The sequence below is a fragment of the Mustela lutreola genome, chromosome 8, assembly GCF_030435805.1.
Source record: "Mustela lutreola isolate mMusLut2 chromosome 8, mMusLut2.pri, whole genome shotgun sequence".
Taxonomy (NCBI): Eukaryota; Metazoa; Chordata; class Mammalia; order Carnivora; family Mustelidae; genus Mustela; species Mustela lutreola.
In genome coordinates, this window is record NC_081297.1 from 92940185 (window position 1) to 92962828 (window position 22644).

Consider the following 22644-nt stretch of genomic DNA (forward strand, 5'->3'; position numbering starts at 1 on the left):
CTCTAAAGCTATTGTGACAGATGGAGAAAAATAGAGTAATAGCACCTCTGTTTCTGCCAGCTGACCATTCTGGTGTCCTCTCACCCTTCCCAAAGTGAAAAGGAAATTCTCCACATACACAGTGGCTGTTCAGCATGTAACGGCAGCTAGACGTTCCCCCAAGCTATTGCTCTGAACGTCATTGTTGGTGTAAGTGTAGAATCGCACAGCATCCTATGGTAAAGGGAAGAATTTGTGAAGATCAAGATTTCTTTCAACCCTAAGCCCCCCCCCCCAAATGTGTTTATTACACATTTGAAGGGGAAGGGCAAGAGGAGAGGAGGAGGAGGAGGACTGTTTTAAACTCTGACTTGCCTTACCATCTTGGAAGTCAAGAAATACTGACTTCCCACCAAACTTCAGAGCCTCCGGTTTCGTGTTGAAACGTGTAATGCCAATATGTTGCCGGTTGCTTTTGGAACACTTGCATGCCATGGAGAGAAACTGTTAAAAGCTCATCTTTCATCAGCATTCCTTGAGGGGGTGGAAAGGCTGTTCCTTATAGATTGGCACAGATGAATATCATTAAGCAGATTGCCTTCGCTGTGTTCAGAAGCACATTACCATAGGAAAGGCAGTTTTGCTCTTTAATCTGCACAAATGTTTAATGTAGTAGCTTTTACCTTGTGTGCTTAAAACCCATGTATTGTAGGGGCGCCTGTGTGGCACAGTCAGTCGAGAGTCCCACTGTTGGGTTTCAGCTCAGGTCATGATTTCAGGGTCGTGGGATCGAGCCCCGCATCAGGCTCCATGCTGGGCATAAAGGCTGTTTGGGATTCTCTCTCCTTTCTCTTCTGCCTCTCCCTCTTGAGCTCTCTCTATCTCTCTAAAGTTAAATGTTTTTTTAAAAACGCATAAATTATAAAGATAGATGCATGTTTATTAGTTTTCTACTGCTGCATAACAAATTACTACAAATTTAATGACTTATCCCAGCTCTCATCTATTATCTCACAGTTTTCATGGGCCCGGAGGCCAGACTGATTATAGGTGGGTTCTCTGCTAACGTCTCAGTTATGGTATCAGCCAGGTACATCCTCATCTGAAGGCTTGGCCAAAGAAAAATCTGCTTCCAAACTCATTGGATATTTGACAGAATTCATTTTCGTGTTGACGGTCAGACAGCGACCTCCCTCAGTTCTACAAGTGACCACAGTTCTTTGTCACATGACCTCCTCACAACATGACCACTTACCTCTTCAAAACTAGCAAGTCAGTCTCTCTCATTCTAGTCTTGGTAACAGAACAGAATCATGGGAGTGACCTCCCATCACCTTCGCCTTCTTCTATCGGTTAGAAATAAGTCACGGTTTCCACACTCAAGAAGAGATGTGAGGGGAGGGGTTTACAGAAAATTGTGACTCATTGCTATGACCCCACTGGATGTGTTCACCACCATATTCTAAGCAGGCATTTTACTGAAGTTGTTAATGTACTAGAATCAATTTGGTAAAGATGGCGTAGTATAGAGTAAAAGAAAAAGCCCTGGGATTATGTGCTCTGCACTGTGTAGCTACATGGCTTTAGACTACTTGCTTCAATTTTGAGACTCAGTTGTATCCTGTAAAATGGGAACCACTAACATCTACCCTGTGAGTTGTAAATATAAAGTTACATATGTGTTTGAAAGTTCAGGTAAGCTGTTCAGTAAATCTTAATTTCTGTTGAAAGCAGTGATCAACAGAAATTATTTTAGTATGTCTATGTCCTTTAAACCCAGGATCAGGTCATTGAGATTCAAGATCTCTTAATCTAACTCAACTTCTTGAATTTTAGCAACGAATCTGGAATTAGTACTTTATAACTTATTTTCTCTAGCCGGTTTGAACTGCTTTGGCAAGGTCAGGCTCCAGCTGAATCCTCAAGGACTAGATTATATAGAAGGAAAAATGATCAGACAAATAAGAATATCCTAATAATAACTTTAGACTTTTCCCCCCTTCCTCTGAAAGAGAAGAAAGAGCCACGTTTTTGTTTTGTTTTGTTTTTTGGAGAGATAAGGAAGTTTCTAGAATCTCATTCCAGCCCATTCTGTTCCTTTTTAGGGAATGTGTTTGAGATTTGGGTTATTAAAGGACAGTTTTAGGAATATAGACCCGTATCTCAGAAACAAAGAAACTATAATGTATTCTATATTCTAGCTGTTGAAACATCACAGAATTTAAGTTCAGTTTATGTGTATTCTGGCGGTTGTGGCAATCAACATAAGATCTAAACATTTTGGGAGGAATTAATATGTAAACAACCATCAGGAAAAAAAAAAAATTGTAGGCCTAATGCTTCGCTGAGAGATTGTCTTCTTACGAATGAAGTAAATGCTGGAGAATCACATGGAGGTTATCTGTGTAGTGTTTAATCTGTGTTTGACAAATTACCAGAGCTTCTTTGCTGTCACTTTCCATCAGCATGTTCTATAAGGTGAAAGGGAAACAAAATTACATGGAAAACAGAATGTCCTTCCTTAAGTCTACCCCCACTCCTTCTTGTGGTCTTTCAAGTCATGGCATCTAAGAGAGACTTTCTAAGCACCTCAGTTCATATTCCAAAAGAATTTCTAAGGGTTGGCCCTTTAAGAAGTAAGAATTACAGGAAAATCATACAGTCGCCCCAACACAGACTCAGTGATACGCATTTTCTGCAATTCTTCTCAGACTGCTTTTATGACACACCGTCTGTCATTATGATTTGCTGTCATTGGATGCTCTTAAATTCATCAGTTCAAACACACTCTGTTCCCACGTTTACAGCTTGTAATAATGATCTGGGTCTCTGTGAATTCCTGATAAATTAGGCCTGAATGGTCACATAACTGGTATGGAGAAGGTTTTCTAGATTAAAAAAATGTCAAGCATTCTGGTTTACTGTATCTCCACTAAACTTAAAAAATAAGTTTATATTACTTTTTTAAAAAGATTTTACTAATTTATTTATTTGAGAGAGAGAGAGAGAGAGAGCGCTTGAGCAGTGGGGAGGGGCAGTGGGAGGAGCAGACTCCCCACTGAGCAGGGAGCTCAAAGCTGGGCTCCATCCCAGGACCCTGAGATCATGACCTGAGTTGAGCCAAAGGCAGAAAGAAGCTCAACAGACTGAGCCACCCAGGCGTCCTTATGTTCCTTTTTTAAAAAGAATCAAGCCACAAGTTTAGGAAGAGCAAATGACACATATTTGAGAATAAATAAGACCTGCTTCGTACAAAACTCCTCTTATATACAAAGGAATGTCTTTCCCTTTTTTTTGGACTAGGCCCATTTGGATTAACTCTGTATCACTACCATGCTCAGGTATTATTCACATGATATAAACCATAAAATGTAGACATTTTTAAAAGCTGAGATTAAAATGAATAGAGGAGCACCTGGGTGGCTCAGTGGGTTAAGCCTCTGCCTTTGGCTCAAGTCATGATCTCAGGGTCCTGGGATCGAGCCCCGCATTGGGCTCTCTGCTCAACGGGGATCCTGCTTCCCTCTCTCTTTCTCTCTGCCTGCCTCTCTGCCTACTTGTGATCTCTGCCTGTGTTGAATAAATAAATAAAATCTTTAAGAAAAATAAAATAAAATAAAATAAAATGAATAGAAACAGAGATTGGAATATGTGCTTCTTGCCTCCCTTTGGAGACTACTAGTATGGATGAAAGATGAACTAAAAGGTGTTAACCTTCATGTTCTGACTCCTGAGTGTCATCGGATTTGACATGTGTGTCTTGCTTGCAGGATCTGGAGGGTGATATCAGGATAAAGTGGGTTTCCATAAATTCACATCACACATGTTACTTTTAGAAAAGTTACTTGGCTTCCTGCAAAGACTTGATAGGAAGACAGAGATATTAAGTGTTAGCTGACAGGCTCCCCATTACCCTCTTAGAGAAGCTGGAAAAATACATAGTTCTGATGAAACTGGGCATTATTCCCAGCTGGGTTTGTGGCGGGCTGAAATGTGTGAGTTGAGGGTTAATCCGGATGAGCCTTTGCTCTCCACACTATTCAAGGGCTTGTGGATTCAAGATAAACTATAATAAAATGATTTCTCTAAAATAATATGTAAAAACCAGTTATTTGAAGAGAAGAATATATCTTAATAGCTTTCTAAGTTTTGGACATCCCAGAATGACAGATTATAAAATAAATATGCTGTGTATAAAAGTTTACATAACATCAAGGAAAGTATTCTTTCTGGGTCAGAAACTGTACATCTGAACTGGAAGTTTGGATCGAATATGGTATTTTATGCCTTCATTGGCTTTCTTTCACTAAAAATTAAGATAGATGCCTGCATTTTTTGGCTGCCAGAAAGAAAGACTTTTATTTATTGGTATATATTTCAGGAATGTGATGCAAATTTTTGAGTTGCAAAAATGGTGTGGAATGTATATACCATTACACATTTAAATTTGTAAACAAAATTATTTTTATTTGGCATTTACTTTTTAAAATTCTCAACTGAGTTGATTAAGTCTACTTCATCACAGATTATTATGCTCTCTTGCCAGTCTGAAGGTTATATGTTAAAACTTAACTGATATCCTGATGAAAAGGCAGTTTCTAAACCTTTAAAGATGATATGATAATAAGTTATTATTCCACTGTGTATGATTACATAATATTATATATTCAGATTATTATCATTACATTCATTGAACTTCAGATCCTCCATCCCTTACCTCCCATCACTTTTTCATGATGCTTGGGCAAGCATCTCCCATTAATACTTTCTTAATGAGATAATGTCTATAAAATATTTTGAGATCATCAGGAAGTGAAAGATCATTATTATTAAGTCAGAGTATAGAGATGAACAGTCTATATCACTTGATGTTGGTGTCATCCTGGAACCAACACGTAGGGAAAAAAGCACATGTTTTGCAATGTAGCAATTGGCTCATCTTTCCTAGAACTTATGTATCTTTAATGGCTATAGATAAAAAGAAGTAAGACATGTATTTTTATGTGCTCTTATATCTTCGAGTCAATATTTGATTACTGTTAACCTCCAAAACTCTTACTAGCCATTGTGGTCCCATTCTGTTTAAGACAGGAGAGGAATTACTTGGTGTCCATGGATAGTTCTTTTTTTTTTTTTAAGATTTTATTTATTGATTTGACAGACAGAGATCACAAGTAGGCAGAGAGGCAGGCAGAGGGAGGGAGAGAGAGAGGAGGAAGCAGGCTCCCCGCTGAGCAGAGAGCCCAATGCGGGACTCGATCCCGGGACCCCGAGATCATGACCTGAGTTGAAGGCAGCGGCTTAGCCCACTGAGCCACCCAGACACTCCTGGATAATTCTTTTTGCAAGGGACCAGAAAACCCTCCTCAAGTATAGTCTGCCAGTTATTTTATTCTTCTGAGATAAAATTGTCTCATCAACTGTAATTTAATTCTTCAAAGTAAAAAAGAGAAAATGACTGACTTTCCAGATGATTCCTGCCAATCATCATAATGACATTCTTCCAGAACTTACTCCAAAATATAAAGCCATTCAGCCACACTTTTTGCAATGACCTTGCAGGGTGCTTTCCACCTGGCTGCGTGTGTACCCTAGCTTCTCACCTTCTTCTCTCTGTTCTCCACTCTCTTCTCAATGATAGAAACTTAGAGGGCTGCCCTAGTTGACTTCATAGTCATTTCCTTTCTTCCGCTGTGGGATGGAGAGCAGGTTCACCAGCCATAATAATGGAATTTAACATTTATCAAGCTCTCCCAGTGTTTCAGGAATTGTTCTGGACATTTTACATATATTAATTAATTTCTTTTTGTATTACTTTCTTAACAACCTTATGAAAGAGGTAACTTTACCTCTGCTTGCAGATGGGGAAATTGGAGAGAAGAGGCTAAGTCAGTGGCACAGCCAGGATTCGAAAGCTAGTTGGCCTGGCTACCAACAGCCTACACTGTGTTCTGACAATAGCTGAAATTGCTTACTCTTTAAGTCTGCAAAGCCCAACTATTAGCTGTCTTGACGAATGGAGTATCTGTGAACACAAACCAGGAGACAAACCCCATCCAGCTTTTGAATTGGGATATGGAATTTCATAAAAGTATTCTAGCTTAATACTTCACATATTGTTCGGATTATTAGGATTTTTCAGGACGAAGAAGACTAGCTTCCTGACTGTTGGGACTCGCTCAGGGCCTCCACTGTTCTGGGAGGGGTGAGGCTTTATTTAGACTGCTCTGGACATGCTGGTTCTAAGTGAAACCAGTCTCAGATGCAGAAGGTGAACCAAAACCAGATTTCTAAAGCTATTGATGTCTGTGTTCGGTTTCTTCCCGGCTTAGAGACGTTTGCCAAGGAAACAAAAAAATAAGTGGAAAAACTGAATGGTCTGGATGCAATCGAATTGTCATTATTAATCATTTGTATATGTATTAGAAGAATCGAGACTGAGAACATTTAAAGTATCTTCATAACTCATGGTGTGCTTAACAATGGGAAGCAACCTGGCTGTGTGGTCTTCTTCCCCTGTTGAGATAAAGAATACTAGAAAATTCTGCTTTCCACTCACAAAGTTTGGAGCCCCTCCTTCCATTCCTTACCATGTCAGAAGGGGAAGCTTCATCCTCATGGAGTCAGGAGTGAGGCCTCTATCCTCTAAGTGAGGCTGATAGATCCCCTCAGAGAGTTCTTTATCAGTAGTGTAAGGAGTGGATGATAGTTTCTAAGTACCTTGTTTCTAGCAGAGAGATGAGCTCCCCTTCATTCCTACTGACTTCAGCCTGTGTGACCCTGGTCTCAAAGCTCGGGCCTCGAGTTAGAGGGTGCTATGGATGATTTATTGGATTTTTTGCCTCAAGGGTGTGGGATTTTATGTTAGAACATTCTTGGCCACGGTTTTCAGAGCTACTGCTTGCGGGAAGCTTGGCTTTTGGGGCTGTGCAAAGGCCAGGCTCCTCCTCATGTCAGAGCCATAGCCAGTAGCTTAGGCCTTTCCACCCAGGGCCCCAGTTCTCCTACCTCTGAGGCTAGGAAAAGAAGGAGTGGTTTGAAGAAGGGTCCTGGTGGATGAATGGCCCCGGGGCACGGGCCCCCAGGACCTGGGAATGGGCCTTATGACTTCATTTCACACTGGAAATAGGGCTACATCTTTATTTTTGATTTTATAATTTCAAAATTTGGGGATGCCTGGGTAGCTCAGTCAGTTAAGTGTCTATCTTCAGCTCAGGTCATGATCCCTGAGCCCTGGGATCGAGTCCTGCATCAGGCTCCCGATTCAACAGGGGAGTCTGCTTTTCCCTCTCCCTCTGCCTGCCACTCCCTTTGCTCGTGCTTTCTCTCTCTGCCAACTAAATAAATACATAAAATCTTTAAAAAGAACTTTATTAATTTCCAGTGTCAACCCTTTGTAGTAAAATTTTAAGGTCTCTATTGCTTATATAATAATAAACTTCTCTGTTTGAAAGGACTGTATTACATTCTATTTCTTGACTTACCAGCCAGAAAAAGTTCAACTCCTAGGTAAGGAATACTGTTATCCTAGCTTGCTTTCTTTTTCTTCCACTGGAAACCTCCTGAAATAGGATCCTGTACGTATGCATGGCATGTCTCTTCCTCCTTCTCAAAACTGCTAAACTCAGCCCACCTGCTTTTCATCACTGCTTTGGCCTGGCCACGGACCCTGATCTCTGTGTCCAAGCTTGTGAAGTGCCGTGCCACGTGCTTCATGCAAAGTCCAGGCACCATCACTTGAAGCTCCCGCCTTGCGACCGGGAAGCCGCCGTAAAGCATGACTATAATGGGAGCTGCCCACACTATCCCTCAGTGTTTCATTTTGCTTTCTCTTAATTGGTAATTTTCTCCATGAGAAGTAGTGAATCACCATGTTGTGGCTTTCGGGAACGGCAATTGGAATAAAAAACCCATACACATTTTCTCACGCGTCTCTTAATGCCTTGATATTTTTGGATGTTACATGGCAGCGAGCAAATGTTTCCTAACAATTTTTTCTTTTTCTTTCTTTCTTTCTTTCTTTTTTTTTTTTTTTTTGGACAAATATGCAATCCAAATATGGATGATAATGCATTTGGGGGAATAAGCCAGATACTTCAGGAAAGTTTGGTGGAAATTCAGAAACTCTGTATTTTTAATTGCAGCAGTATGGGACGGGAGGTTGCTTTTAAGCAGGAACAGAACTCTCATCCTCGTCTTGAGTAGTGATTGATGGCAGAGACCTTAATGCAGTTCTATAGTGTCATTTAGATAGATAAAAGCAGTTTAGAGTCCTAGCTTTTAGCCTTTCTCCAAACTGCACTGGTTTTTGAGACCCTTTTATCTAAACTGCCTTTGAGATTGCAAAAGTTATGGCTGATCACGTAAGGAGAAAATCGCTTCTGTCTTTAGAAGCTTTTGTATTAATTAAAGGACAACAGAGGGGTTTAACTCGGTTCCAGGATTGTTAAGAAGTAGCTCCCCTCACCCACCCTCCCCACACACATTCCTACCACCCACTCTTCCTTACCCACCACCCCACCTAAGGACCCATTCTCTGTGGCTCTTCCCCTTCCTTTCCCTTCTTTCTTTTACTTCTGCATTTCTGATGCCCAAAATTTTCATTTAACTGGGATATGGGGAAACAGTTGTGATTTAGGCAACATATCATCTAGATAAAGTAATAAATTATAATTTCAACACAAACTCTTGGTAATTAATTTGGAAACTTTTACTGTAGGTACTCACTTCTTGAAACTGTGATAAGAGTTATAGCTGAGCTTTAACACAGCTGTAACTCCAGAAAACAGTTATATCCTGATAGGGGAGATCTCTTCAAGGAAGCATGGGGTTTTTTTGTTTGTTTTGTTTTGTTTTTTTTCACACGTCTAATGGATGATCCTTTTATGGATTCTCCATGTAAATTGAGAAACTTGTCCTGGATGAATGTCTTTGAGGTTTATAGGAGTCCGACTTTACTTTCAATTCAGTCATTTAACTTATGTTTATGATTTGGTTTGATTCTCACAACAGGTTTTATTACCTGTCTTTTACAGATGAGGAAATTGGGGCTCAAATATAATAAATAACTTGCATAAGTCCACACAGTTAGTAAGAGATGAATCTGGAACTAAAATGTAGGCCTCCATGAATCCAAAGTATATTCTCTCCCCAGATAAAAGAGTGTTCTATAAAATTAATGGAAAAAAAACCTGATGGATATCGTCTGTGTGTCTTCCTTGATAGTATATTGATTACTCTTGCAACTTTAATTTTGCAGAATTTCGATGAAATCCATTCATTAGGGCCAATGCCCCAGAATTTGTATTTTTGCTAGGGACCCAGAGAAACATATAATAGTAAATATTGCAGAAGTCCCAATGATGTCATTTCAAGTGGCGTGAGGGTAGCATGCTTCAGTCAGAAGAATGACTGAAATTAATAATAAGAAAATAGATGTTTCTAGACAGCTTCGAGATATGCTTGAAGTTATTTCATTATAGAGTCATGTTCTTCTTAACACATAGCCAAAATAAGAGACTAGCAGAATATTCCTCCATTATAGCACTTCTTTTTCCCCTTTCCTGCTCCACTTCAGCAATAAAAATATGAAATCTGTTCCTTCATTCATTTAGGGAAGGGTTCAACCTATTTGGGGAAAAGACTAGAGGGAGGTTTGGGGACTATAGCATTGAAATGGAAGTTTATGCTTCCAACTCCATTGGTTTCATGTGCTCTATGCTTCTGGTTAATGGCACAAGTAGTAAAGTGTAATTTCATGGTTATAAGCAACACAAATAATTTAATAGATGATACATGTTGAAATGAAAGAGGTGAAATCAGAGAGATCCCAATTTTAGTCTCTCATTTTGTCTCTTGCTTCTTCTTCATTCCTCATGTCCTTCATAGGCTCTATCTTTCAAAACCTTTTTTTTTTTTTTTTTTTTTGTCTTTCCCTAAACTTTTAGGCAAAATCTAGATCTTTATGAGATAGAAGGTGGAGGACAAATGTTCCTATAAGCTGACTGCTTAGGTGTCTTCAATTCTAAAACATACTGTGTTTGTGTGTATATGTGTGTGTATGTGTTTGTGTGTGTGTTGCTGCTTTTTATGTTCAGACTTGAGGCCATTAAACTTATTAGAAAGAAATATACTTTGAGGTGTCCCATTAAACAATTGTATGAATTTCAGAAGAAACTCATAAATAAGTCTGCTAAATTATAGAGGAAGAACTTTTCTGGGTGAGTTTTAAAGTTTTTGAGAAATTAGAAGTAATTATGCCAAAAATATATTCTTAAACTTATTTGGAAATAAACAAAGGATTATGCATAGCTGTGTATAATTTAGATATAGAAAAATTCAGGAAGGGCACTTTCAGTAAAATCAATGATATTCATACATATGATAACATTTTAATAAGATGTCATAAAGGTTTATTGGCCAAATAAATTTGTTTACCATTTTTATATTCTTGTTTTTTAAGTGTGTGTGTGGTTAGCTAGTGGTAACGAGCTCTTTTATTGAAAGGTCAACATTAGAAAGGTATTATAAAGTAATGTATTTCCCAGTAGAAGATACCCTACACTATTCTAGTATTAAAATATATGTATATATACACATTTATTTTAATATATATATTTATGTATATGTATATATATTTTATATATATATATATATATATATGTATATATATATATAAAATACCAAGTAAAAATTTCTGTGCTCTGGTGTTTTTGAATTCATGATTATGCTTGTAGTTATTAAAGATGGATGGAACTTTTTCTCTCCATTGATTCTTAAAGAATTTATAGGCATCACAGCAGGCAGTTGGAAAACTATGTTTCAGCAGACTAGCCTTCTAGCCATTTTCAAATTCCAATGTACCCGAGTTTCTGAGTTCCAATACAGAAAAACTAACCTATCTGCATCTATTTCACAATTTTCATTACCAAGTCTTACTTATATGAATCTGTGTAGATTCACGTACTGAGGCAGGTGCATACACTGATAAGCAACAGCAATATAAACATAATATCTATAACTGGGGAAATGAAAAAGTCCTATGTTCTGCAAAGGTCTGATTGGTGAAGGAATATGGTGTTTTGTTCTGGGTACTAATGGTAAGAAAAGCATAACTAAAATAGCAGTAATAGATAGGAGGGTCACTTAGGAGATTGAATATTTGATAATGTGAGGAAATATGTATATGAAGAAGGAGCTGAAAAGAAATAGAAAAATTTATGTTTCTTCCACATGTCATAAATTCATGAATTTTGAGCTAAATATGTAGCCACCTAAATAAAATTGATGAAAATAGAGCTGAAGAATCATGTATAATGTATGAAAAATTCTAGTCCATTTTCCTTTGGACTAGAAAAACAGTGGGGGGGTGCCTGGGTGGCTCAGTGGGTTAAGCCTCTACCTTCGGCTCAGGTCCGGATCTCAGGGTCCTGGGATCGAGCCCCACTTTGGGCTCTCTGTTCAGCGGGGAGCCTGCTTCCCTTCCTCTCTCCCTGTCTGTCTCTCTGCCTACTTATGATCTCTGTCTGTCAAATAAATAATAATAAAAATCTTTAAAAAAAAAAGAATAAATAATGGTAGGAGACTTCTGGAATGGTACAATGAGGACCTCTGTAAATTTCCCTTTCCATAAAAACAATGAAAACAGTGACACAATCACCAAAATCAACTTTTTAGATCATTGGCAATTAACCATCCTGTAACAACCTAAAAAGAACTTATTCAGGGAAAACTGATATACCTCACCAAGGCCTATATTGTTTGTGGCATTTTAACTTGATTTACTATTATCACTCTTTCCCCTCTGTAGTAGGGGAAACCAGCAGCCTCACAACCATGATAGCTGTGAAAAATGGCAGCCTTGCAGTCACTGGAGGGGCAGGCAGATTAGATTTGCAGCTCCACAAAAAGTTCCATCTGCAGAACATTGTCACTATTTGACTTATCTCACAGCCTCTGCAAAAGCCCATTCAAGGTGATGGTGTTATTTGATCTGACTCAGAACACCTGCTGGAGAAAAAACCTATCTTTAGGGCATGTGTCAAAAAACATCAGTGGTGATTATTTAACATCACAGATAAATAAGAGCCTGGCCAGAAACTTAAAAGGAAGTTAAGGGAAATATGATGTCCATAGGGGGTTTTGAAAAGCTCTAGCATATTCCTGGGGACCCAGAAGGCTGCACTCATGCACAAAGCTGTATGCATGCTCAGGAAAGACCTGAGAAGTTTCCAATCTCTCACCTCTGGCTGACCTTGAATTTCTGTGGAAGCAGAAAATAAAGTCTAAGACAGAGTTATAAACTGACTACCAGAGCATTGAAATCATGCCCTAAAACATATACACAGCCTGACTGCAAAGACTTTGTTTTTCAAGACATTTAAAGAAATCTCTGACCAAGCATTGGCTGATTAATAAGGTAACCAAACAGAGACTTTAGAAGTTACACACTACAAAGAAAATCAACTTTATAGGATTGGTCTAGAAAGTTACAAAACACACAGTACCACAACAACAATAAGAAGAGAATAATAATAAAAACAATAATGACTTGGTTGGGAGGGGATGTCTAATTGCCAAAGTTTCCACATTCTATTACTTAGAATGTCCAATTTTTAAGAAAAAATTTTGAGACATACAAAAGAATGATAGAGTATGATTCATACACTGGAAAAGAAGCAGCTAATAGAAACTATCCCTGAGGGATCCGACTTACTAGACCAAGACTTTAAGTTAGTTTTTAAAAATACGTTCAAAGAACTAAAGGATAATAGCCCAAAAGAATTAAAGGAAAGTATGATAATGAAAGTCACCAAATAGAGAATGTCAATAAAGAGATACAAATTATAAGTAAAGAACAAAATTAAAATTCTGGTTTGGAAGTTACAAGAACTAAAATTAAAAAGTCACTAGAAGGGCCCAATTGCAGATTTTATCTGGCCAAAAAAAAAAATAATAATAATTCGTGAACTTGAATATAGGGCAATTAAGATTATACAGTATGAAGAACAGAGAGGAAACAGAAAGAAGAAAAAGAAACAGCTTCATAGACCTCTGAGAACAATTAAGAATATCAATGTTTGTATCATGGGTATCTCAGAATAGAAGAAAAAGTCAGGAAAATTATTTGAAGAGATAATGACCAGAAATTCCTAAAATTTAATTTTAAAAAACCTATTAGAAGTTCATCAAGATTGGGGCTTCTGGGTGGCTCAGTCATTAGGCTTCTGCCTTTGGCTCAGGTCATGACCCCAGGGTCCTGGGATCGAGCCCAACATCAGGCTCCCTGCTCAATGGGAAGCCTGCTTCTTCCTTTCACACTCCCCTTGCTTGTGTTCCCTCTCTCTCTGTCAAATGAATAAATAAAATCTTTTAAAAAATAAGTTCATCAAGACTTGAAGATAAAAAGTCAGTTTACAAAAATCTACTATGTTTTTATACATTAACAATTCTAAAATTAAACAAACAAAACAATTACATTTATAATAACATAAAAAGAATAAAACTCTTAGGTATAAATTTCACAAAATAAGTGCCATACTTGTACACTGAAAACTACAAAGCATTGCTGATAGAAATTAAAGAACATGGGGCACCTAGGTGGCTCAGTGGGTTAAGCCTCTGCCTTTGGCTCAGGTTATGATCCTCAGTACCTGGGATGAAGCCCTGCATCAGGCTCTCTTCTCAGCGGGGAACCTGCTTTCTCTTCCCTCTCTCTGCCTGCCTCTCTGCCTACTTGTAATCTCTGTCAAATAAATAAATAAATAAAATCTTAAAAAAAAAAAAGACATTAACGCTGAAGTTAGTGAAAAGACAGCTCATGGGGCGCCTGGGTGGCTCAGTGGGTTAAGCCGCTGCCTTCGGTTCAGGTCATGATCTCAGGGTCCTGGGATCAAGCCCCGCGTCGGGTTCTCTGCTCAGCATGGAACCTGCTTCCTCCTCTCTCTCTGCCTGCCTCTCTGCTACTTGTGATCTCTGTCAAATAAATAAATAAAATCTTTAAAAAAAAAAAAAAAAAAAAGAAAGAAAGAAAAGACAGCTCATGCCCATGTATTGGAAGAATTTCTATTGCTTAGATGGAAAGATGGCTATACTCCACAAATTGTGCTATAGATTTGGTGCAATCCCCATTAAAATTTCATCTGGCATTTTTGCTGACATTTATAAGCTGATCCTTAGCTTATATGGAAATGTAGTCCAGAATAGCCAAAGAATCTTACAGAAGACCGGAGTTGGAAACCATAGTAGGAAGATATATTTCAAAACTTACTACAAAGCTACAATAATCAAAATAATGTGCTACTGGTATAGTGTAATAGAATAATCAATATAATAGTATTCCAAAAGAATTAAATATTCTTTTTGTATATAGTATATAGTATAATCAATAGAATACAATTAACAGCCCAACAATAAATCTATATGTATAGCTAAATGATTTTTACAGAAGTACCAAGACAATTCAGTGAAGAATCAATAAACAGCTTTTCTAATAAATGGTTCTGGGTCAACTGAATATCCACATGTGAAAGGATGAAGTGGAACTTGTACCTCACATCATATATAAAATCTAACTTAAATACATTATAGATCTGAATATAAAAGCCAAAACTATAAACTTTTAAGAGAAGAACTAGGAGAAGATATTTGTGAATTTGGATTAAGCAATAGTTTCTTAGATATGAATGAAAACTTATGACAAAAGAAAAAAATAGATAAATTGGACTTCATCAAAATTAAAAAGTTTCTGTGCCTTGAAGGACATTATCAAGAAAGTGAAGAATAACTCATAAAATGGGAGAAAGTCCATTCAAATCAAATATCTGATAAGGGACTTGTATCCAGAATTTAAAAAGAAACTTTATGTTAAATGACAAGTATATGAATAATCCAATTTAAAAAGTAGAGAAAAGGAAACCCTTGTGAACTGTTGGTAGCAACATAAATTGGTGTAGTTATATAGAAAACAAAATGGAAATTCCTTGAAAAATTAAAAATAGAACTATGAGCAATTCTACTTTTGGATATTTATCTAAAGAAAATGAAAACACTAATTCAAAAAGATATACACACCCCTGTGTTCATTGCAGCGTTACTTAGAGTAGCCAAGATATAGAAGCAGCTTAAGTGTCCATGGATTGATGAATGGATACAGACAATGTGAGGTATAGATATATACCACATATGTAGACATATGATGGAATATTACTCAGCCATAAAAAAATAATGAAGTCTTATCACTTGTAACAACGTGGATGGACCTGGAGAGTATTATGGTAAGTGAAGTCAGTCAGACAGAGGAAGACAGATATCATCTGATTTCATTTATATGTGAAATCTAAAATACTGAACAAACAAACACAACAAAACAGAAATAGACTCACAGATAGAACAAACTGATGGTTGCCAAAAGAGAGGGACATGAGGGTATAGGTAAAATAGGTAAAACAGATTCAGAGTTAGAAACTTGCAGTTATGAAATAACTAAGTCCCAGAGATGTAATATTCAGCATAGGGAATAGAGCCAATAATTTGTAATAACTTTGTGTAGTGACAGATGATAACTAGGCCTATCAAGGTAATCATTTCATAACATAAAAATATCTAATCACAATCTTGTACACCTGAAAATAATATAATATTGTATGTCAATTACAAATCCATTTTGTTTATTTATTTATTTTTATTTATTTGACAGAGAGAGAGAGAGAGAGATCACACGTAGGCAGGGAGGCAGGCAGAGAGAGAGGGGGAATAGGCTCCCCGTTGAGCAGAAAGCCCGATGCAGGGCTCGATCTCAGAACCCTGGGATCATGACCTGAGCTGAAGGCAGAGGCTTAACCCTCTGAGCCACCTAGGTGCCCCTACAAATCCGTTTTTAAGGTGGACAAAATATTTGAATAGACATAAGCTCCACAGAAGATATATAATGAACAATAAACACAGGGAGAGATGATCAACATCATTAACCATTAGGAAAATGCTAATGAAAATCACGAGATAGTATTTTTCACCTACTTGGGATGGCTATAATTAGAAACACAAACAGTGATTAGTTTTGGCAAGGATGTGAGCAAATTGGGACCCTCAAACAAGTTGGTAGGAATGTAAATTGATGTAGCCCTTTTGGAAAAAAGTTGGCAGCTCTTCAAAATGTTAAATATAAAGTTACTCTGTGACCAAGCAATTCCCTTTGTAGATATATACCCAATAGAAAGAAAAGATAGGTCTACACTAAATCTGGTACATGAATGTTTATAGCAGCATTACTTACAATAGCCCCGAAAATGAAAACAACCCAAATGTTCATAAACCAATGAATGGATAAACAAAACGGTATATTCATATGATGGAATATTTTCAGTAATAAAAAGGAATGAGTAGTCACACATGCTACAAAATAGATAAATTTTGAAAACATCCTTTTAATTGAAAAAAGCCAATCACAAGAGATCACATATTATATGATATCATTGATGTGAAATTTCCACAATAAGTGAATATACAGATACAGAAAGATTAATGAATGGTTGCTGAGGGCTGGGATAGAAAGCAACTGCCAGTGGGTCTGGGGTTTCTTCTGGGTGATGAAAATGCTCTGAAATTAGATTATGTTGATGGTAGTAAACTCTGAACACACCCTAAAAACATCAAATTGTATCTGTTAAATTGATGAATGTTATTTTTTATCAGTCATATCTTTTTAATAGATCCACTTTTTAAAAAGCTATAACATAGCTTAAAAAGAATAAACAAAAAGTAATAGGTCTAATACATCTTAAAATACCTTATTTCATGAAAATGAGAGGACTGCATATCATAATTCTATTAATTGTTAGATAATTTTTATTACTAGGATGTGTAACTGATAACCTCTATTGTTTTAGATAGGTTGCACTCTTAGAGTGTGTTAATTTTTTCTTCCATGGAAATTCATCACTTACAAAACACTCTTTTGTGTGACCTCAAAGAAACTGAATAATTCAATTTTATTGAAATTTCAAGGCCTTTTCTGGTTAAACTAAAACACATTTCAAAATAACTCGGTAGTGATATAAAATAAAAAGAAAGAATAGTTGCCTTGTAGGTATTCCGTTATTTACTTTGTTTTTGATGTAGCCCTTTTGGAAAAAGGGCTGATCACATTCTTACTAAAGTGAGCTTCATTGTATTCCTGCCCCATTCAGAAACCTTCAGTGTCTTTTCTCTTCCAAGCTTCTCTGCCAGCCACTCAAGATCTCCCAGTTTAATTGCAATCCACAGGCCAGCCTCATGGGCTGCTCCTACATAAACTCTATAAATCAATCAAATTACTTGGTGTCTGAACTCACCTGGCAAGCATGCGTGCATTCATTCATTCATTCATTCATTCATTTCACCGATCTTTAAAATATTTGTCCAATGCCGACTATGTATCATAAGTACTGTAAATTTTAAGGTCTTTGCATGTAGGAAGAAATCAGAAGGCCACAAAGTACAGCAGAAATTAGTCGGTTAGTCAACACAGACTTACAGGGCTAGGTCAAACACCAGCTCCAGTCACCAGTTCTGATGATAACCCCCTAACTAGGTGGGTACTCACGTCTCAAAGCAAGCCAGGGACATCACATTGTAGAGGTTTATATGCACAGAAAATAAAAGAGAAAAGTAGTATCTACTTCCCCTGGTTGTTATGGAAGTGATTTAGATTTTTTAAAAGTGGTTATTTAGGGTCATTTTCTCTTTAAGGGGCTAAAGTTGTCAGGAGGCCCAATGGATGGGAAAAACAGGTGACCTCAGAGAGAGCTGGGAATGTCATTTAGATTCAGAGTGCCTTAACACTGGGGAATTCTACAGGTTTCCTTATAATGTGGTTGTCCATTGTATGTTCTGCAAAATATGTTCATTCAGAGCAGAGGTCTATGACTGAAAGTTCAGCTAGAATCTAGCCTCCCTACCAGGATATTGTACTCAGATTAGAAGCTCCTGGCCCCTGCATGTTTGTAAGAAGCATTTATTAGCAAGGATTCTGAAGACTACGACTCCAGAAAGTGTCCGTTTAAAAAAATTATGAATGTTTCTTTTTTAAAGTACACCTTCTTTTTTAGAGTAGTTTTAAGTTCACAACTAAGTTGAGTCGAACACAGAGTTCCAATACAAATTCACCCCTATCAATATCCCACACCAGAGTGGTACCTTTGTTACAATGAATAAACCCACAGTAACGAATCATTGTCATCCAAGTCCATCATTTGCATTGGGGCTCCCTCTTTCAATATTTATTTTAAAATAATTTAGAGCACTGATTTTTTTTTTTAATTTTAAAAATCAGAGCACTGATTTTTTTTAGGTGAAAGTGGTCCTAAGTCTTACTATTATTAGAAGAGTTGAATTCAGTTGTGAGTGCCAATTCTGTGTATGCCTATCCCACTTACTTTAAATTTGGTGGGTTTTACAATAATTAACAATACAAACACTTTGCCAGCTGGGTCTTAATATCTGTTTCCCCCAGAATTCCTTCACTGTAGATCCCTGATACGTACTACACAAACACGCACGTACACACACACACACACCTGCTCTCCGTAAGAAGTGTTGGTAAATTATTAGAAGGGGAAGTTTACTATACTCCAGGAATTGGTGTCCCATGAATGACTGGCTGGAATACATAAAAATAAGATTCTGTACACAACGGGGAGGGAGCCCTTTCTATCTAGAAGGAATGCTACAGGTGTCCTTATGGGTTATCTCTCAGAGAACCCATAGTGAGCTGAAACCATTTAAACCACACCATTTTAAATTTTACAGGTTTGGGGCCTCTGGGTGGTTCAGTTAGTTAAGTGTTTGCCTTTAGCTCAGGTCATGGGCCATGGGTCGTGGGATCAAGCCCCATATCAGGTTCCCTGTTCAGCAGGGGGCCTGCTTCTTCCTCTCCCTCTGCCTGCTGCTCTGCCTACTTGTGCACTCGCGCTCTCTCTCTCTCTCTCTCTCTCTCTGTGTGTGTGTGTGTGTGTGTGTGTGTGTGTGTGTGTGTGTGTGTTTGTGTCAAATAAATAAAGCTTTAAAAAAAAATAAAGCTTACAGGTTTAAGTTTGGGTTTATGGCTCATTTCATTGGCAAGCCGGAAGAACTCCTATTCTCTTAATTCATTTTCCTTCCTTGGGATACCTTTGTTGTAAATTGAATCAACTGCCCCCAAGTCATGAAAACAATATTATCATACAAAGAAGAAAGCTTTAGAGTATTGAAAAGCACACTCTTTATTTGGCTGTCCATTCTTCGTCCATCTAAGTATTCTCTATCTTCTCCATAATACCTACATACCTATCTTTTTATTTATTTAAATTTTGCTTGCCAGAAGAGAACCATCTTAGAGATGGGAAGACCTTGGACTTTCTGAGAGGGCTAGGTTCTTCCTCTGTCCTTGGGAAAATGGATAATCTGCCTCTTTGCTTCCAGTCTGTAAATTGGGGAATTAATGGTAACTATACAGGGTTTGAAAAGTTAAGAGAGATCATGTCTTTAGAAGTGACTTTATTATTTATTCCACAGTGAAGAAATGTTAGCATTACGGTGAGGGTGAGAGGCGTGCAACTCCTCCCCCGTCTCCTCTGTCCACAAGTAGGATCCAGCAGCGGAAGCTGGGACTCAGGCTGGGGAACCTGCACCAGGGCAAACTCACTGTCTGTCACTGAGAATACACTGTGCCTCTTACCTGACACCAAGAAGAAGGAAATTTTGCTGATTTTCCAAAGCACTCTCACTCATGTTATCTATTTTTTTTTTTTTTTACTTGATCCTCAAAACAACGCTTTGAAATAGTCCTGGGGCATACTGGCCCCGTTTTGCAATTGAAAATGTGTGGGGAGTCAAGGGCTTCCTCCAGGTTCTGGAAACAGTGAGCATTAAAGCTGGATGGGGGCTCTGAGTTTTCAGACTCATACCCAGATGCATTCCCGCCATTCGTGTAGAACCTGAAAATGGCACGTACATCTCAGGAAGTGTAACAACAAAGGTTAATTGGTTAATTAGGTGAGAAGCAAGCATAAGCCAAACTTGTAGGTGTAATGAAGGAAAAAACTGAGATCTGAAATTGACCCTACCTTCTCTCAAGCCATAATTTCTACTTATTATTCAACTTTCAAAGGATGAATTTTAAATCCATGTTGCCAATCCGAAAGCCTTTTACCTTGATTTGGGCAGAGAACCCATTAAAACTTAATTCACTTTTCTAGTTAGGGGGAAGGGTTAAAGAAACTAACAAAAGAAACAAAAAAAGATGATTTTGTGTTTCTATAAAAACGTTAAAAAGAGAAGTCTACATGAAAAAAAATATCTATTTAGATGTAATTGATCCAACAAGATTACCTATTTTTAAAATTCATACCCATTTTTAAAAGCACCTTATTCTATCAGAAACAACTCACAAGATGGCCGGCTTCGGAGGCACATTGAAAGGGTTGTTTTAGATACCAGGGCCATGTATTGGCTCCTCCAGAATAGTGATTGCTCAGTGTGTGGTCCTCAGACCACGACCATCAGCATTACCTTGGGAATGAAAATTCTCAGGCTCCATCCCAGACCTACCACACTGGAAACTGCACGTGGGGTCCAGGAAATCTATGTTACAAGATCTCCAAGTGATTCTGATGATTTTAAATTTTGAAAATGTCTGTTCCAGAAGAATCAGGGGTTGACTTGGCGGTGGGGTTCTCTCAATGCAAATCCTTAATCCCTTCTGATTTCACTGTGGAACAAACAGGAAATCCAGGCTAGGTCTAGTCTCGGAGAAATCCTGGTGTGCTTGGTCCTCCTAGCAGCCCTAGTTGGGAAAGCCAACTCAGGCTCACCCATAGCAATCTTTATACATCCTAAACTAGGTAAGAAAATTTATCTTCTGCATCTGGTAGCGGGGTTAGGCAAATCTTGCTTATACACTATTTCCTTAGTAAGATCTGCCTTACAAGACAGTATATTTTCACTGGTGTTTTGAACCTAGATAGTAAGGGATAATAGATAGCTTAGGGATATGGGTTAATAGAATCTTGGGGTCAGGAGGGTTCCTAAACGTCAGGGTCCAGCCCTTTGTCAGGCAGTATTGTGATTATTTACAACATCCTAAATAATAATAATGATGATGATAATAACAGCAAAGACCTATATCTTTTATAATTTCATACATGGAAATTTACTGTAATTTCCAAATCAAATAATCTGTATATTTGGGAATGTGAGTATCACCACCATCATCATCAGGAAATTGAAACTCAAAGAACCTGAGTCCCATAATCACATGGGAGAATTCAGACTGAAAAAAATCACACTCTCCCATCCCTTTTACATCATACTTCCCTAGAATCAAGGAATTAGATTAAATTGGATGAATTATACAAACGTGATGTTTTATTTGTAAAAATTCTCTTTGCAACACCACCAGAGTGGATATTCCTTTTCAATACTTTTTGGACTGTAAGAAACCCTGAGATCACTAGCTCCACCTCCTTGCTCCTCTGCCCTTGGCAGCCACTTCCCTTCATTGCCTCTACTATACACCATTGCCCAGGCAGGCAGCTGGGCAATTCCTCAGGCTTTTGAGGGGTCAATAACAATAGAAATCATCTTTGGGATTCTTGCTCAAGTCTGAAATAGTGTGCTCATGAAGCTCAGTCCTTTAGCCGAAGCATACAGAAATGGACATCTTGAATTCTCTATAGTAGTGGTAATGATCATACACCACGGACATATCCTGCCTATCCCAGCTCTCCTGGACCTCGTAACTGACACTGAGGAGATGATCAGGGGAGGTCATTATAGTCCTGGAGCAGACTGTGATCCAGGCACCTCCTTGCTTTCGTCCTCCTATCTCTAAAAGACTGGGGGGGGGAGGGAAGGAAGGAGAGAGAGGCTAAAGCTCTAAGACCAGCAAATTCTGGCTTATGTCTGGGGGGTTGGAGGGAGGGGGTTAGGTGAGGCTTGAAAGCAGAACCAACTTTCAGAGAATCTAACAGTGTACTATGAGGAGAGTGATACCATTGTCATTTTTATTTTTTTAAACTTCTCAGATATCCTTTGAACCAACCCGCGGGCACCACGGTCTCAGTTTAAGAAAAACACCCCACTCCTGAAAGCCTTCCCAGCACATCTGGGTAGGACTGTCATTGAAAGCCTCTCCAGTCACTTCCTGTTGCAAAAGGAGGCAACTGGGGCACGGTAACTCTTACCACCCTCCACAACAACAAAATCATTGGTCCAAGAGTGGGCGGTGCATGAAGTAAGAGACCCCAGGACCCCACGGCGTTCATTCTACAAGATCCCTTAGGGAAGCCCAGAGTGTGTTTTCTAGAAGTACAGTTTATTATGTTGTTTGAATATGTTACTCTGAGCAACAGATGTTATTTTTGGAGTCTGAGCAACTTTATTTTAGTGGAAAAAAAAATCTTTGGCAGAAGTTAAAAGATTGTTGGCTAGAAGAAGCGGTTGGTATACGGGGTTCCAATCGAGCCTCCTCAGTTGTACTGTAATGGTTTACACGCAGAGCCAGAAGTCAGTGATTTGCCGTCTTTGAGGGGCTGCCGCCCAGTTATGACTAATGTCACCAGGACTCTGCAGGGAAGCAAGGACACCTCCTTTCACCTTCAGCTTTGAAATGCCGCAGGGAGAGGGGGAAATTCAAACAGCTGATGGAGT

The 22644-nt window shown here is 38.2% G+C and overlaps 1 protein-coding gene across 2 annotated transcripts in view; it reads left to right on the plus strand.

Annotated features, from left to right (window-relative positions):
* RERG (RAS like estrogen regulated growth inhibitor) overlaps positions 1-22644 on the plus strand; it is a 123267-nt gene that overhangs the window by 35406 nt on the left and 65217 nt on the right. The gene's annotated exons all lie outside the window — the stretch shown is intronic.